This window comes from Aedes albopictus, chromosome 1 (genome assembly GCF_035046485.1).
Source record: "Aedes albopictus strain Foshan chromosome 1, AalbF5, whole genome shotgun sequence".
NCBI lineage: Eukaryota > Metazoa > Arthropoda > Insecta > Diptera > Culicidae > Aedes > Aedes albopictus.
Window position 1 is genome coordinate 160397365 of NC_085136.1, and position 18918 is coordinate 160416282.

General features: G+C 39.5%; 1 protein-coding gene and 1 pseudogene across 1 annotated transcript in view; both read left to right on the top strand.

The window, feature by feature from the left end:
• Positions 1–18918, top strand: part of LOC109427706 (pre-mRNA-splicing factor ATP-dependent RNA helicase PRP16) — a 102876-nt gene that overhangs the window by 42830 nt on the left and 41128 nt on the right. The gene's annotated exons all lie outside the window — the stretch shown is intronic.
• Positions 1–18918, top strand: part of LOC134285232 (serine/threonine-protein phosphatase PP2A-like) — a 33610-nt pseudogene continuing 14692 nt past the window's right edge.

Genomic DNA, 18918 nt, shown 5'->3' on the forward strand with positions numbered 1-18918 from the left:
TATAAATTGTGGATGTGACGTACATTTTACCGATGTTACCCTATGGACTTGGGTATTTTTTTTCGCACTCGTTGAATAACCGTTTAATGTTGATTCACTTCAGTACGTGATTGAGAAGCTGAAGTTTTGCAGAAATTATCGTTTGCAAAAATTTATGGAATATCTTCACGTGGTAGACGAAAAATTGTTTTGCGTGGTTTCGTGCCAGCTCGTCAGTGGAGTATACTATCGATCAAGTATGGATTTTATATGTATTGCTACAAACAACCAAAAAATTAGCGTCATTCAGTCAAAATATCTCGAAATCCTGACGACCTACGAGATTCTATGAGATTGGTTCATTTCGCACGAAGATGTTTTGGGACAAACTGTGATTTTGAGTGAAATTGATTGACTTTTATTTGCCAAAAACAATGCTTCAACTTAAAAACGACTCTGGCTCTAGAATTATTGAAGGATGATACCTGTTTACAGCATTTTTAAACTCGGTGATCTCATGTTCTTGTTTAGTGTAGAAATATGCCCTGACCCCAAACCTCAATGAAAAAAATACAGTAAGGCGGTACTGCGCTGCCACTGTAAAAATATACATATGACGGAATAGCATCTTATGATAAAAGAAGGAAAAAAAATATTCAGTATATTTGCTCCACATACTAATCTTATTATTAACGCCTTCAAGTTCAGAAAGAATAACCGACGCACATAAGAAGACAAAATCTTGGATAAAAATTGACACCTTTTTACACAAATAATAACATGGGACAATTATGCGTAGAACAGCAGTATTCTCTTTGACAATGACTTCCGGCTAATAATCAATTCGGGGAAATGACATTTTTTTTATCTGTATTAACGAGATTTTTAGCCCTACACGCAGAAAAATCTATTGTAAACTCAAAAGAATTACGCATAGTTTCAACAAATTTTATTGTAGACTCAGGGCTTACCAATAAATTTTGTTGATTCAACAAATTCACAAATTTATAACAACAATGAAATTTGTTGTTTCTAAAAATGCCCAAAAACGTCTAGCTGTCAAAACCAAAACATATTTTTTTTTGAAACAAAAATACAATTTATCAAATCTACAAAAACAATGTTTTGAAACAACAAAAGAAGCCATATTGAAACTAATACTCAGATTTGTTGTTTCAATAAATATAAATCTTAAAACTTATAAATCCTATTTTTTATATTAAAAACAACTTCATTGATTAGGTTTTATTTTCATGTATGTATTAATATAATACAGACATTAGTAGTATGTAACTATATATCGAATAACACAATTTAAGATAAAATAAATGATTCTAAAAATATTTTGATTACGTTTTTAAATGGGTAGTGCGGCGCTTTTTTTGAACGAATTCCTGCAGAGCCAACATCACTGAATATTCGATCTAAAAAGAAAAAAAAAGTTCTGATGTAAATAAATAAGCAAACATATAATTCAATCAGTCGTTCTGAAATTATCTTCAACTTACCTCGTACAATTTCTAAAATGATCAAGGATATGAGTAAAATGACGACTCCACAGTTGCACTTACTATTTTGACAGCAGCATAACAAAAAATCGAACGAAAACGAACATTACGATTACTATACGTCGCACTTTTGACTCAGCAATTTCGCGCAAGGAAAGGTCCTCTGTTTTTCTTACAAACACAAAATGGTGACCATAAAACATCCAGATTGTTGATTCTAAAAATTTATTTGATAGAAACAATAATGGATGTTTGTTGACAATAAAAACAAAGCGCATATTTGATTCAATTCAAAAAAATTGTTGTTTTGATGATATAGTAGAATAGAAACAATAAAAGCGATGAATTGCTTCAATGCATACGAGAATGATAGAAGCAAATCGACGCGTTTTTAGGTTTAACTCATCGATATTTTTCTGCGTGTAGGCTAGTTCATCTCGGGACCCACGCTTTACTTCCCTTCCGAAGGAAGAACTCATATTTTGTGAGTTTGTCGGGAGTGGGATTCGATTCCAGGTCCTCGGCGTGACAGTCAAGTGTCCTAACCATCACACCAGGTCCGCTCCACATTGGAAATTATTCTTGTAAATCGGTGATTCCCAAAGTGGGCGAAATCGCCCCCCAGGGGGCGAAAACCAGGTCGAAGGGGGCGAAAATTTGAATAACCAAAATTGGGGGGCAAAAATACTAAAAAAGGGGGCGATTTTTTAAATAATTGAGAAACATCAAAAGTATTAAAATACAAGTCCAGAATGTCCAGAACTGAAGTCCAGAACTGAATCAATAAAACTCCCTGACTTTTCAAGATTTTTTTGTTTCTAGGACTATTGAAAAATGTCTGTTCCTAGATCAACTAACCGAATTTTTGATGTTTATATGAACTACCAGGGTGCGAGGCCGCCATGTTTAAGAATCTAACATCTTGTATGTAAACATTTGTAAATCCAATGCTTTGTTGTTGTGGATACACGATAGATGTTGGCTCCTGTCAGATCCATTAGGTGGGACTAGAATTGCCACATACTTGATGTGAACTTAAAAAAATGTTCCAAGAAAAGAAAACAAAAAGACTGCTACACGAATTTCCGAAAGAATTTTGGAGTTATTTTGGAGAACAAATAAATAAGAAACTCCTGTGGCGAAAATTCACGATTATTATGAAATTATGAAAGAAACAGGTTTTTTGACTCGTTAGGAAAGTTTTGTTTTTAATTTGTATGCATTTTCTTTCATGAAAATTGCAATCAAAATCGTGAAGTTTAAAATAAATCTTAGAACACTTTTCGAATGTAAGTCATCCCACATTGTTTGAACATATTTCAGATAAGCTTCCCGGAGGAATCCCAAATATTGTTTATTACTAGGAGCTATTTTGAAAATTTTCCTCAAACCCGAGTAATGACTGCATGTCTGCATATCTACTTACAATAATAAAATAAATACTTTACAATTCATTGGAAGATTGTGGATTCGCATCACTGGATTTTCTTAATTTTCAATTACTGAACCAACAAAGCTAGCCATGAAAATGTTTGACAAATCACAAGTCATTTTGATAGTCCACACACATGCAAGAAAAAGACGGATAATATATTATACTTTATCGATCTTGTTGCCGTCTTTTTCATGATCATGTTACATCTGTCAAAATGACCTGACTATTGTCAGTCGTGTTGAGGTTAGGTTCTTTGGTGTAATAAAGAATGCTGTAGGTTTCCTGCTGGGATTGCTGCATGAGTTACTGCCGGGATTCTTCCTGGGACTTGTCCCAAAATTTTTATAGGAAACACTTGCGGAATCCGGGGTCTCCAGTTAGCCTAGTGGTTAAGGCTATGGATCGCCAATCCGGAGACGGCGGGTTCGATTCCCGTTCCGGTCGGGAAAATTTTCTCGACTCCCTGGGCATAGTGTATCATTGTGCTTGCCTCACAATATACTAATTCATGCAATGGCTGGCAAAGAAAGCCCTCCAATTAATAACTGTGGAAGTGCTCAAAGAACACTAAGTTGGAGAGAGGCAGGCCAAGTTCCAGTGGGAACGTAGAGCCATACAGAAGAAGAACTTGCGGAATCCGTGGTGGGATTCCTCCAGAAATTTTTGCTGTGATTCATCCAGGAATTGATCGAGGAAGTCTTTCATGCATTTTTATAAGAATTCATTCAAATATGTTCTCAAGAATTTTTTCAAGCATTCCTTCTGTAGTACATTAACAAGTTTTTCTTGGGATCCCTTTAGAAGTTCCGACTGAGATTGATGCAGACATTTTTGCTGGTGTTCCTGCAGGGCTTTTCCCAGGAATCGTTGTTTAATAGTTTATCTAGGGATTTACTTCTTAAGACTTCTTCAGAAATTTTACCGGGAATTTATCCAGAGATTATTCCTAAGATACCTCTAGGGATTTCTATTCTATTCTATTCTACACAGAAAAAAATATGTAATTTAAATTCAGCCAGAAATCATGCACATAAAGGGAATGCTAAAGTTAGCGCACTTTTACATGAGATATAATGTAAAATTACATTACATCGTGTAATTTCCGCCAACCATCGCGTACACCATCATGGACTACAACCGGTTACGCGACTATTAGTGGAAATTTATACGATTGTAACGTAATTTGACATGATATCTCATGTAAATATACACTAACTCTAGCATTCCCTTTACGTGCATGATTTCTCGCTGAATTTTACATGAATATTTTTTTCTGTGTAGTGCTTGCAAAGCCAATATTGAAAAGCATCCTGGAAATACCAAAATTACTTCTGGTATTTTCTTGTAAACATTAATATTTGCAGCATATCAGGTTAAATATGATACAAATATTAGAGATGAACCAGCCTCGGGCTGAAAATCTCTCTAATAAAGATACCTAACCTAACCTAACCATACAAATATTAAAACGGCATATGGACCACAGTCTATCTCTTTCAAACCTCCGGAAAGACTCCCTTGCCCAGACATTTCTGCATAGCAGATCTGAACTTTTCGTGAGCCTAAAACAATCATTACTCTTCAGCATATCTGAGAGACTGATCGATGGGAACCATTACACCTCGTATCTTAATCATCACGCCACAACACTCGGTTCGTGGCTGCAGTCCTCCATCCTCGGCCGCGTCCCACACTTGCCAGATCGTTGTTCGGCACCCGGTCCGCCCATCTTGCACACTGTCCTCCAGGTCATCTTGTATCATCTGGATGTCTTCTGAATACCAGCTTTGTAGGTTTATTTTTTATTTATATTTTTATTATTCTTTAATCTCGTAATTTACAGCACTTCTGTCCACTAGGGCACTGCGTTGCGTGAGCAATTTCAATTGGCAGCTGCAATTACACTTTGTACAGCGCCTAAATGTATTCTATTCTAATTCTACTAGGGTGACAAAAGGCTATTATCGGCAGGTTTGTTCTCTTCGTCAAGGGGGGTTTTTGTGGGCCAAATTGCCTGAAATTTGGGTATATAACTCAGCTTGGTTGGGAAGGATTTGAGGCCAACTTTGAGATCAACAGGTTTCAAAAAAAAACCCCACGACGAAGGGAACAACACTGCTGAAAATACGTAAGTTCCCCTATATCGAACTGGTTGCCTTTGCGCTGCTGTCACTTTTCTACCCAGTCTATGGTAGAATGATGTACACGAGGATGTTGATGTGTAGCTCTTATTCCTTTCACAGTCCGATTGGGGGTCCGTTATGAGTTGCCGTCAGCCGATATTCAAGTTTTCGGGTCCATTAGAACATATGCTCAGAAGAGGGTCAGTCGCTCTCCGGGGGGAAGAGCAACTGACGAAAAATTGCAAGTGCTGGAGCTGGGATCGAACCCAGGACCAACCACTTATGAAGTGAACGTGTAGCCACTACACCATGAGCCCTGGTAGTTTTGCAGGGTTGTCTAGGATTATCACAACGTGCCCTGCCCACGTATCCTTACAGCTTTTGTCACCTTTCAGATGTTAGGCTCGCCGTAGAGCTGTATGTAGCGTATGTAGTTTATTCGACGTACGATGTCATATTAATTTATTCATATTTCAGATATTCAACCGAATGATCAAGTAATTCAACAAAATGCCATCAAGTTGAAGAGCAAACTAGGAGTATCGCAGCATAATCATTCCCGTTCGTAATTGACTAGTTCGAAAACATAAACAATAGATGTGCGGGTGTTTAGTGTTTAGTATTGTGTTGTTCCATGTTGTGAATGCATATGCTTTGGTTTATTGATGTCCTCTGTTGCGTTCAGTTTATTCCTGTGTGGAATGAGCTTAAAGTTTCTGCTCCCTGAAGGGGTGGACACGCGTGACAGGATTTTTTTTAATTAGATATGTTTTCGTATAGAAAAGTGGATGATTGTGCGCGAAACTTAGTGTTGATTGATCCATTGTCAAATCATATCACCAACCATAGGTGACTCCCAGATTGACAATGTACCCTACCCTACTAACAAAAATTCCTTCCTGTGGCAAACGTGGAGTAGACCGGCCCACATTTGTATGACACGAAAAAAAAGTTTTCAAAATTCGCGGGGCACCCTCTAGAATCGTGCCTTTGGACGAGAAGAACAATCTGTGAAAGATTCAGCTCAATCTGTTAAAAACTGAGCTGGCGCAAATGAGTTGAAGATTTGTATGGGATGTTCAGTCCAAATATATGGGAAATTAGATGACCTCCAAACTCTCATACAGCACGCCAGTTTGGCGTGTTAGATTTGACTCAGAATTGAAAGAATCGTAGTTAATACCCTAATAAACAACTTTGTAGAAGACCATATCACGATAAAACTAAATGTAGTTGCGGTTTCAGCCAACGAAAGCAGGATGAGGACATCTTCCCCAGTTTACACTCGGTTGTCATATGCAGCACGTGTTTTCCGTTCGAAACTTGCGCACTACATCATAGGCGGCTATGTTGTCCTTAATTGCTATTGCTCACGCAAGTGGATGGGTATCCAAATAATAATAAATTACATAGCTGCCTATGATGTAGCGCGCAAGCTACAACCGACAAACACGTGCTGCATATAACAACCGAGAGTAAACGGGGGAAGATGTCCTCATCCTGCTTTCGTTGGCCGTAACCGCAACTAAATTAAGTTTCTAGATTCTAGAGGGTGCCCCGTGGAATTTTTCGACATTTTTGTATTTGGGCCAGGCTAGTGGAGATGCAGCGATTTGCGGTCTTCATAACAACGTTTGTCTCACTAACATTCCTTCCCATCCTCGATGACCGTAAGGACGTGGCCGCCGCCGTTATTGACCTTACTAAAGTTGAGAGCTCTCGAACTGTGTACATTGAGAATAGTAACCCAAGTAGCACTTGTAACTTACGGAATATTTTAGAAAAATAAAAAAGTTTGCATAGCCGTTTCACTTCAGACTGATCGTAACTAACTGTTCTATATTTGCAGAATTCATCTTGGTTGCTCAGACATCGCAATGCAACCTTAAGTTTGCAGAAGCTACATTAATGTCACATGGTAGCTTTCGTGTAATATGCTCCTGAACTGTCAAATTCAGAAAGTTACATTCTTGCCATTATCTTGTTACAACGAAACCAAAAACCAAAACAAATGACCAGACCAGTTGCTGCGAAGTCAATATTTAGTTGCCATGTATCACCGAAAGTCGTTGCCAAATGACGACAGTGTAACTTTTTGTTGTTTCATTGTAAACGCATATGAGACGCGCATAAACGTACGATTACTTGGTCACACATGTGCAACCTACTACCTGCTACTAGTAGGTAAAGATCAACACTGCATGTCAAAAGTATTTAGTAATTAGATATGTTTGTAAGCTAAAACTTAACAAATACGAATTATGCTAAAGTAGCTCACGAAAATCTGAACTACATATATTTTAAGTGAATTTTACCAAAAAATATAGTGTATCGAATAAACTAGTCTCCCATAAAACAAACAAACAGAGATGCATCGACTCAAGGGAGGATCTTGGGCCAAATAAGTCAATTTCGGGAACTCAAATTTGAGTTTTTTGCTTAAGGGGAGCGGGGGTCTTGGGTTGAATTTACCTACTCTTGAGTATATTTTTTGATAGAGGAAAGGTAATTCATCTAGTGCGATTAACTTAAATTTATCTTATTGGGTCGAAATACGGGTTTACGCTAGGGTTTAAGTTAAAAAAAAACTCAAGTATGACGGTTCCGTGAAATCTGGTTTTCAAACTTATAGTTGGGAATTCTGTATGAAGTAATCCCAAGTAACCAAGCTGTTCAAGCTATACGTATTGCATATTCATATAAAGCGCATATATTGGCATGAATTGCCCTACATTAACCATTACAGTTGAATTAAAGTGGCAAGTGGCGCGATTATACTAGTATAATCGTAATTCAACAATAGTGGCGCCACTTCCCGCTTTATTTCAACTTTAATGGTTTTTATAGAGTAATGCATGTCAATATATGTGCGTTATGTATGCAATACGTACAGCTTCAGCAGCTTGGTTACTTGGGAATGTTTGATGTGGATATTGATATCTTCGGACATCCAACCGGCAATGTAGGTTCTGCCCGATCATCACAATGGCGATTAGTTACAAAAACCTGAGCTAATATATCTTTCAATTGTGATTATGGAGTCTTAAGCAAACAGAATAGAAAAGAAAACTTATCAGAATTGACAAATAAACTGGCCTTACAAGTCTAGTATCCTTTTTCCCGTTCAAAAATCGTACAACGAATCAGTGCGATGTGCAAATTTATATGCTAAAGATCTCGAATTTTGCAACCGCACGTGTTTTTCGCTAGTTAAAAATACAATTGCCAGTCAATTTTAGGACGGTGCATCGACGAAACACATTTCCATTTTACTTGAGAGATACTTTTTTCCAATCGCCGTTTTTGATCCACTGTTCATCATTTTCCATAACTGTTATGACAAAACTAGCAATGTAACTTTGAGTTTTATTTTCTATTGCGGTGTAAACAAACTATATTACACATTGGTTACCATCTAATATTTTATGCAACGAACGACATGTTTCACAAAGGCTCCTCCTGCGCTTTTTCGGTGACATAGCTACGTTGCAGTCATTTAAAATTGATTTTTCAATTTGTTGCGTAGAAATTACCGTGATATAGTTGTTTGTAACAAAGTGTGCTGCTTGGGAAGCTAGTCCCAAGCCCTATTCATTGGTTCCTTGTGCAATTTCGATTGCTCTGGTCAATCACGGAGTAGCAACTACGAATTGTGCGGTCATATATGCTAAAAAAAGGTCAAAAATTTACCCTTTCACTAACAATCAGTCCCAAATCTTTGTGCTTTGATTCGGACGGGATGGAGACAATCCTCATAACAGCGGTCTAGAACTGTCCCACCTTACGATTATGTGCGACTCACTCAATGCTAATGCTAACACTCAAGGTATATTTAAACTGGTGTGATTAAATTTTTAGAATCACACAGTCTTTGAAAACATGTTACTGAAACATCTTGAATATTTCTTTGTAAAATCTCCGGAAAAAATCGACGAAATCTTTAAGGCAAACTATTTTGTTTTCCCAGAGAAAAATCCTGGTGGTAATTCGAAGAGAAATGATGTGGAAAATTACTTTTTATTGGAATAATTCTGTGTTCCAAGTAGGTATTCCTGGATGAGATTTAATGTTGAGCTATTACCTGGACCCATCCATTCATTGGTTGTCTGCGCGATTGCGATTGTTCTAGTTCATTTATACTTATGTTTTGGTAGACATAATATTTGAATAACTGTATTCAAAACTGCTTGAAGTGCTCTGGTAGACCCTTTGCATGTCTATGGAAACATTCTATCCTTTTGTATCGACCCCTAGTTCAAAGTGGCACCTTGCAAACCAATTTTCCCACGTTAGAGAGTTCATTCGCCACCAAGTAGATCCGGGACGGGATGTACCTACTCTATCGGTCACATCATAGACCTTCTGCAAACCTATTAAGCGATATATTAACTTTAATTTGTTTACATTTGCGACTTGCACCCCAGTTGGATCCAGATAGAACGAAAATAAATGCCCACCGCACATGATCATCGTCTCGGGTGGGGTTAACTAGCGCGGGTGGCAATCTGCTCAGCATGTTCTGTTGGTCGTTGATTTTGGCGAAAAAATAAAATCCGAGAGGGAATGGACGCTCCCCATACGAATCTAACGTACATTTCCCTCGATGAGCGCATTGTGATAAGTGGTTTTTCGTCCGCGTGCGCTCACATTACCGATCTTCTCGCGCAATCAAGTGGCAAGGAGATTATACTGCTCCTATCCCATCGTCGTCCGAAGCTAAACGATTTTCCATACCCACTTGCATCAGCTAGCAGACGCCGCGGGAAAAACTGCGCGCCTTCACTCGGTTGATGAGAACAGTGGCTTCCTTTGTATTTATGTTTACTGCACTGCAACGATCTAGCAAGTCTGTTTGTTCTACTCAAGGGGAGAGTGGTTTCCAAACTAAATAGTGTGTACCTATGTGCTAGCGAACTTGTATATACTGCGGTAGTCACACCGCATTCTATGTATCATCTTATTCTTCTTCTGTTTGGCTCTACGTTCTGGGACTTGGCCTGTCTCTCTCCAACTTAGTGTTCTTTGAGCACTTCCACAGTTATTAATTGGAGGGCTTTCTTTGCCAGCCATTGCATGAATTAGTATATTGTGAAGCAAGCACAATGATACACTATGCCCAGGGAGTCGAGAAAATTTTCCCGAACGGAACAGGAATCGAACCCGCCGTCTCCGGATTGGCGATCCCTAGCCTTAATCACTACACCCAAAACAATGCGCGCATATTTCGTGCATAAACGCGCCTGCTGTAGGCGCAAAAGTAGCTTGTCGGCGGTAGAAGCACTTTTCCGCGCTTATTTGATGGTGCGCCTGCGCGCACAAAAATTCGAGTAGTATTTTTGACCACACATTGACAAACTGCAATGTGTGGGTGCCATCGGTTGCTATGGGGTTGTGAATGTATTAGTGTGCACTAGCTTTTGCGTCACCAATACATACAAAACGTGCATAGCAAAAATTGCGAATGTGTGAGTGTCTCCCGGTCCGAGATCGAGCGGAATGACAGTGATTTGTTGTTATTGAAATCCGGACGGCCGCCGTCGTCCAGCAAGGGAGTTTTTGGTTTTATTTAATTGCTTGTGTATTTCAGCTGTTCGAATCCGGTTTGTGACCCGTACCGGAACACGGTCCGTCGTGCGCGTCGAGTGTGCCCATTTTCCCGTTACCCGTTTGCCGCCCGCGAGTGTGAGATTTGTTGTGAAAAATTGGTTGGGAAAGGCCGCAGCAAAATCTTGGCTAATTAGTAGCAGCAGCAGCAGCAGCAAACCTCTCGCACCGATCCCCCGTCGGGAGTAAAGCAGAGCGGAGGAAAAAGTAAGGATGAATGACAAGGCGACACTTACGATTTGGACCAGTATATCAAACAATTGAAACCCAAGTGAAAACCCTGTGTGATAAGGCGATGGAAATTTTGGCAAAGGAGGTAAAATGTCCGGTGACAGTGCGTGGTGATGTGCACGGTCAGTTCCACGACCTGAAGGAGCCCTTCCGGGTGGGCGGACGATCGCCTCACACTAATTTTCTGTTCATGGGCGATTACGTTGGTCGTGTATATTACTCAACCGAAACAGCGATGCTACTGGTGGCGCTGAGAGAATTACAATCCTGCGGGGAAATCCGTTCCGCTAGACCACAGGTATACGACTTTTACGATGCGTGCTTACAAAAGTGCGGCAACCCGAACGTTTGGAAGTATTTTACCGACCTGTTTGACTATCTCCCGCTGATGGCCCTGGTCGATGGTCAAATCTTCTGTTTGCATGGCGGTCTCAGTCCCTCGAACGACACGCTGGGCCACATCCGGCCGTTGGAAGATTGCAGAAAGTACCACGCGAGGGACCCACGTGTGACATCCTCTGGTCCGATCCGGATAACCGGGGCTGCCACCGGATGAAATAACCGGTTCCGCCACGAGGTGCTGGTTACACCTTTGACCAGGACATTTCGGAACTTTCCAATCACTCAAACGGTTGGTCTCTCGGGCGCATCAGATTGTCATGGAAGGCCACAACTGGTGCCACGATGGTAATGAGGTTTCATTCAAAATATAAATAATAATTAGGGTAAACGTACCAATAGTGGTGCTATTAGTAGCTCCTTGTATTAAAATAATTAAATGAAATTGATAATACCACAAAATAAAAATTCTGAAAAATTAATCGATAGTTTTTCATGTAAATCAACAAGGAAAAATGTAAAAATCATCGTTTATTTCGGTTTTTTTTCTATTTATAGGTACACGGCTGAATTCTTATGAGACCCACTACTATAGGAACACTACCACCACATTAGGTGCAAAGGAGCCAAAAAATTTAGGAAAATAATTGTTTAAAATAGGTTTTTGTCGAATCATGAAAACAAAACTGAATTAATGTCATTAATGAAATATAATGCATCTATTAAAAATGTCATTTGCGTGTTTTTGGGTCGAAATAGTGCTAAATTGCCACGACCACCACTATTGGTGCTACCTCCACTAAGGGAGCGTTCACCCTATAAGCATATATTATTATTTAATACGTAAAAAGGATAACATTTGTAAAAAAGTTTGCACTTGCAAGAAAAAAAAAAGGAAAATGAGACGTGTAAACCGTATTACACGAATAAACTTACTTAGATAAGAAAGAAAAAGAGAGAAAAACGAAGTAAAGACACTGCAAGTGGGGGTTTTCACAGCAGTGTCTTTAACCCTCTAATTCCCAACCCCGCCTTTAGACGGGGTATAGTTTGAGCATTTTTGTATTTTTTGTTTCGTAGACAATCATTTTTTTTATATTTTTGACTGATATCAAAGACTATTCTGAATATCTCAAAATGGTTTTTAATGCCTTTTGAAGCTTATTTACATTTTTTTAAAAATCATTGAAAAATTGATGTTTTAGTCACCTTTCAGAAGCCATTGTATATTTTGTATTGAATCGCTTCAATTTACATATTTTAAATTTTTCCCAAATCATACTATCATAGTCAAATAGTTTAATGGAATCGAATACACTTTAAAATTATTTTTCTTAAAATTATACGGAAAATAAAATTTTCTATGAAAAAAATTTATAATAAAAATATTTTAACAATAATCATAAAATCTGAAAATGTTTTCATCTCAAAAAATCCGTCTCCTAAGGCCAGTAGTACACAGGGTCAAATATTTGACAAGGAAAGAACTCAAGAAACAACATCAGTTTGACACTAATGAAAATTTGGTCGAGTCAAACAAGATGTTTGAGCATTGGTTTCTTTTCGGACAAATATTTGACCCTGTGTACTAGCAGCTTAAATAGGCTTCCAGGAAAAATATAAAAGTGTGGGGATGTTCAAAAATAAAAATTAGAAAAATCAAAAACCGAAATTCACAAAATCGAGAATTAAAAAGAATCATCTTCCAAAACATGTTTAAATCGATTTTAGATGACGAAAAATGATATTTAGATCAAAATCAAAAATTTGGGTATTAGAGGGTTAAACATTATTTAATGTTGTTTCTGCGTAATGCTTTAGACAATACCTAACTTTTAGTCTTATATTTTTCCAAGGCGTTAACAGTTAACACTTAAAATATCGTTTTATTAAAATTTGTCTCCTGAGGGGGTGGTCGTAAGTACCAACTTATGTCAAATCCCATATACACTCCATCTGGTAAGGTCAAGGCGTTAACAGTTAACACCCGAAATGACGTTTTATTAAAATTTGCTCCTGAGGGGGTGGACGTAAGTACCACTCCATCTGGTAAGGTCAGGGCGTTAACAGTTAACACCCGAAATGACGTTTTATTAAAATTTGCTCCTGAGGGGGTGGACGTAAGTACCACTCCATCTGGTAAGGTCAGGGCGTTAACAGTTAACACCCAAAATGACGTTTTATTAAAATTTGTCTCCTGAGGGGGTGGTCGTGGGTACCGACTTATGTCAAATCCCATATACACTCCATCTGGTAAGGTCAAGGCGTTAACAGTTAACACTCAAAATGACGTTTTATTAAAATTTGTCTCCTGAGGGGGTGGACGTAAGTACCGACTTATGTCAAATCCCATATACACTCCATCTGGTAAGGTCAGGGCGTTAACAGTTAACACTCAAAATGACGTTTTATTAAAATTTGTCTCCTGAGGGGGTGGACGTAAGTACCGACTTATGTCAAATCCCATACGTTACGTCAGGGCGTTAACAGTTAACACCCAAAATGACGTTTTATTAAAATTTGTCTCCTGAGGGGGTGGACGTAAGTACCGACTTATGTCGAATCCCATATACACTCCAACTGGTAAGGTCAGGGCGTTAACAGTTAACACTCAAAATGACGTTTTATTAAAATTTGTCTCCTGAGGGGGTGGACGTAAGTACCGACTTATGTCGAATCCCATATACACTCCACCTGGTAAGGTCAGGGCGTTAACAGTTAACACTCAAAATGACGTTTTATTAAAATTTGTCTCCTGAGGGGGTGGACGTAAGTACCGACTTATGTCAAATCCCATATACACTCCATCTGGTAAGGTCAGGGCGTTAACAGTTAACACTCAAAATGACGTTTTATTAAAATTTGTCTCCTGAGGGGGTGGACGTAAGTACCGACTTATGTCAAATCCCATACGTTACGTCAGGGCGTTAACAGTTAACACCCAAAATGACGTTTTATTAAAATTTGTCTCCTGAGGGGGTGGACGTAAGTACCACTCCATCTGGTAAGGTCAGGGCGTTAACAGTTAACACCCAAAATGACGTTTTATTAAAATTTGTATCCTGAGGGGGTGGTCGTGGGTACCGACTTATGTCAAATCCCATATACACTCCATCTGGTAAGGCCAGGGCGTTAACAGTTAACACTCAAAATGACGTTTTATTAAAATTTGTCTCCTGAGGGGGTGGACGTAAGTACCGACTTATGTCGAATCCCATATACACTCCATCTGGTAAGGTCAGGGCGTTAACAGTTAACACTCAAAATGACGTTTTATTAAAATTTGTCTCCTGAGGGGGTGGACGTAAGTACCGACTTATGTCGAATCCCATATACACTCCAACTGGTAAGGTCAGGGCGTTAACAGTTAACACTCAAAATGACGTTTTATTAAAATTTGTCTCCTGAGGGGGTGGACGTAAGTACCGACTTATGTCGAATCCCATATACACTCCACCTGGTAAGGTCAGGGCGTTTACAGTTAACACTCAAAATGACGTTTTATTAAAATTTGTCTCCTGAGGGGGTGGACGTAAGTACCGACTTATGTCAAATCCCATACGTTACGTCAGGGCGTTAACAGTTAACACCAAAAATGACGTTTTATTAAAATTTGTCTCCTGAGGGGGTGGTCGTGGGTACCGACTTATGTCAAATCCCATATACACTCCATCTGGTAAGGTCAGGGCGTTAACAGTTAACACTCAAAATGACGTTTTATTAAAATTTGTCTCCTGAGGGGGTGGACGTAAGTACCGACTTATGTCGAATCCCATATACACTCCAACTGGTAAGGTCAGGGCGTTAACAGTTAACACTCAAAATGACGTTTTATTAAAATTTGTCTCCTGAGGGGGTGGACGTAAGTACCGACTTATGTCGAATCCCATATACACTCCACCTGGTAAGGTCAGGGCGTTTACAGTTAACACTCAAAATGACGTTTTATTAAAATTTGTCTCCTGAGGGGGTGGACGTAAGTACCGACTTATGTCAAATCCCATACGTTACGTCAGGGCGTTAACAGTTAACACCAAAAATGACGTTTTATTAAAATTTGTCTCCTGAGGGGGTGGTCGTGGGTACCGACTTATGTCAAATCCCATATACACTCCATCTGGTAAGGTCAGGGCGTTAACAGTTAACACTCAAAATGACGTTTTATTAAAATTTGTCTCCTGAGGGGGTGGACGTAAGTACCGACTAATGTCAAATCCCATACGTTACGTCAGGGCGTTAACAGTTAACACCAAAAATGACGTTTTATTAAAATTTGTCTCCTGAGGGGGTGGTCGTGGGTACCGACTTATGTCAAATCCCATATACACTCCATCTGGTAAGGTCAGGGCGTTAACAGTTAACACTCAAAATGACGTTTTATTAAAATTTGTCTCCTGAGGGGGTGGACGTAAGTACCGACTTATGTCAAATCCCATACGTTACGTCAGGGCGTTAACAGTTAACACCAAAAATGACGTTTTATTAAAATTTGTCTCCTGAGGGGGTGGACGTAAGTACCGACTAATGTCAAATCCCATACGTTACGTCAGGGCGTTAACAGTTAACACCAAAAATGACGTTTTATTAAAATTTGTCTCCTGAGGGGGTGGACGTAAGTACCGACTTATGTCAAATCCCATACGTTACGTCAGGGCGTTAACAGTTAACACCAAAAATGACGTTTTATTAAAATTTGTCTCCTGAGGGGGTGGACGTAAGTACCGACTTATGTCAAATCCCATATACACTCCATCTGGTAAGGTCAGGGCGTTAACAGTTAACACTCAAAATGACGTTTTATTAAAATTTGTCTCCTGAGGGGGTGGTCGTGGGTACCGACTTATGTCGAATCCCATATACACTCCATCTGGTAAGGTCAGGGCGTTAACAGTTAACACTCAAAATGACGTTTTATTAAAATTTGTCTCCTGAGGGGGTGGACGTAAGTACCGACTTATGTCGAATCCCATATACACTCCATCTGGTAAGGTCAGGGCGTTAACAGTTAACACTCAAAATGACGTTTTATTAAAATTTGTCTCCTGAGGGGGTGGACGTAAGTACCGACTTATGTCAAATCCCATACGTTACGTCAGGGCGTTAACAGTTAACACCCAAAATGACGTTTTATTAAAATTTGTCTCCTGAGGGGGTGGACGTAAGTACCACTCCATCTGGTAAGGTCAGGGCGTTAACAGTTAACACCAAAAATGACGTTTTATTAAAATTTGTATCCTGAGGGGGTGGTCGTGGGTACCGACTTATGTCAAATCCCATATACACTCCATCTGGTAAGGCCAGGGCGTTAACAGTTAACACTCAAAATGACGTTTTATTAAAATTTGTCTCCTGAGGGGGTGGACGTAAGTACCGACTTATGTCAAATCCCATACGTTACGTCAGGGCGTTAACAGTTAACACCCAAAATGACGTTTTATTAAAATTTGTCTCCTGAGGGGGTGGACGTAAGTACCACTCCATCTGGTAAGGTCAGGGCGTTAACAGTTAACACCAAAAATGACGTTTTATTAAAATTTGTCTCCTGAGGGGGTGGACGTAAGTACCGACTTATGTCAAATCCCATATACACTCCATCTGGTAAGGTCAGGGCGTTAACAGTTAACACTCAAAATGACGTTTTATTAAAATTTGTCTCCTGAGGGGGTGGACGTAAGTACCGACTTATGTCAAATCCCATACGTTACGTCAGGGCGTTAACAGTTAACACCCAAAATGACGTTTTATTAAAATTTGTCTCCTGAGGGGGTGGACGTAAGTACCACTCCATCTGGTAAGGTCAGGGCGTTAACAGTTAACACCAAAAATGACGTTTTATTAAAATTTGTCTCCTGAGGGGGTGGACGTAAGTACCGACTTATGTCAAATCCCATATACACTCCATCTGGTAAGGTCAGGGCGTTAACAGTTAACACTCAAAATGACGTTTTATTAAAATTTGTCTCCTGAGGGGGTGGACGTAAGTACCGACTAATGTCAAATCCCATACGTTACGTCAGGGCGTTAACAGTTAACACCAAAAATGACGTTTTATTAAAATTTGTCTCCTGAGGGGGTGGTCGTGGGTACCGACTTATGTCAAATCCCATATACACTCCATCTGGTAAGGTCAGGGCGTTAACAGTTAACACTCAAAATGACGGTTTATTAAAATTTGTCTCCTGAGGGGGTGGACGTAAGTACCGACTTATGTCAAATCCCATATACACTCCATCTGGTAAGGTCAGGGCGTTAACAGTTAACACTCAAAATGACGTTTTATTAAAATTTGTCTCCTGAGGGGGTGGACGTAAGTACCGACTTATGTCAAATCCCATATACACTCCATCTGGTAAGGTCAGGGCGTTAACAGTTAACACTCAAAATGAAGTTTTATTAAAATTTGTCTCCTGAGGGGGTGGACGTAAGTACCGACTTATGTCAAATCCCATATACACTCCATCTGGTAAGGTCAGGGCGTTAACAGTTAACACTCAAAATGACGTTTTATTAAAATTTGTCTCCTGAGGGGGTGGACGTAAGTACCGACTAATGTCAAATCCCATACGTTACGTCAGGGCGTTAACAGTTAACACCAAAAATGACGTTTTATTAAAATTTGTCTCCTGAGGGGGTGGACGTAAGTACCGACTTATGTCAAATCCCATACGTTACGTCAGGGCGTTAACAGTTAACACCAAAAATGACGTTTTATTAAAATTTGTCTCCTGAGGGGGTGGTCGTGGGTACCGACTTATGTCAAATCCCATATACACTCCATCTGGTAAGGTCAGGGCGTTAACAGTTAACACTCAAAATGACGGTTTATTAAAATTTGTCTCCTGAGGGGGTGGACGTAAGTACCGACTTATGTCAAATCCCATATACACTCCATCTGGTAAGGTCAGGGCGTTAACAGTTAACACTCAAAATGACGTTTTATTAAAATTTGTCTCCTGAGGGGGTGGACGTAAGTACCGACTAATGTCAAATCCCATACGTTACGTCAGGGCGTTAACAGTTAACACCAAAAATGACGTTTTATTAAAATTTGTCTCCTGAGGGGGTGGACGTAAGTACCGACTAATGTCAAATCCCATACGTTACGTCAGGGCGTTAACAGTTAACACCAAAAATGACGTTTTATTAAAATTTGTCTCCTGAGGGGGTGGACGTAAGTACCGACTTATGTCAAATCCCATACGTTACGTCAGGGCGTTAACAGTTAACACCAAAAATGACGTTTTATTAAAATTTGTCTCCTGAGGGGGTGGTCGTGGGTACCGACTTATGTCAAATCCCATATACACTCCATCTGGTAAGGTCAGGGCGTTAACAGTTAACACTCAAAATGACGGTTTATTAAAATTTGTCTCCTGAGGGGGTGGACGTAAGTACCGACTTATGTCAAATCCCATATACACTCCATCTGGTAAGGTCAGGGCGTTAACAGTTAACACTCAAAATGACGTTTTATTAAAATTTGTCTCCTGAGGGGGTGGACGTAAGTACCGACTTATGTCAAATCCCATACGTTACGTCAGGGCGTTAACAGTTAACACCAAATATGACGTTTTATTAAAATTTGTCTCCTGAGGGGGTGGTCGTGGGTACCGACTTATGTCAAATCCCATATACACTCCATCTGGTAAGGTCAGGGCGTTAACAGTTAACACTCAAAAAGACGTTTTATTAAAATTTG